Source organism: Cryptomeria japonica, chromosome 10, assembly GCF_030272615.1.
Source record: "Cryptomeria japonica chromosome 10, Sugi_1.0, whole genome shotgun sequence".
Classification (NCBI taxonomy): domain Eukaryota; kingdom Viridiplantae; phylum Streptophyta; class Pinopsida; order Cupressales; family Cupressaceae; genus Cryptomeria; species Cryptomeria japonica.
Genome location: NC_081414.1, coordinates 784,168,933 through 784,169,303, shown reverse-complemented (window position 1 = coordinate 784,169,303; position 371 = coordinate 784,168,933).

Genomic DNA, 371 nt, shown 5'->3' with positions numbered 1-371 from the left:
AGGATCTAACCAAGCAATCTGTGCTATTTACTAGATCATTCACTTGTTGATTACTCACATCTTCGACAAGTCTGAAGCCCTTAACCGGGTAGGCCCAAAAGCCTTTTGTAAATCCTCTAACAAGGTGGTTCACATCTATGGATTTAAAATCCTCTAGCAAGGTAGTCTTTAATTGGACTTATCTCCTAACAGAGATTGAGATTCCTAATAGGATCTATTCTGGTAAAGAACATTGTATGACCTTAACCGGTATGACCTTAACCGGTCAGGTTCCTATTTTGTAGATAGCTACTTGTGAGTTCCATCTCACCATGGTTTTTCCCATTTGGGTTTCCATGTCAAAATATCTTATGTTATGGTGTTTGTGCTTC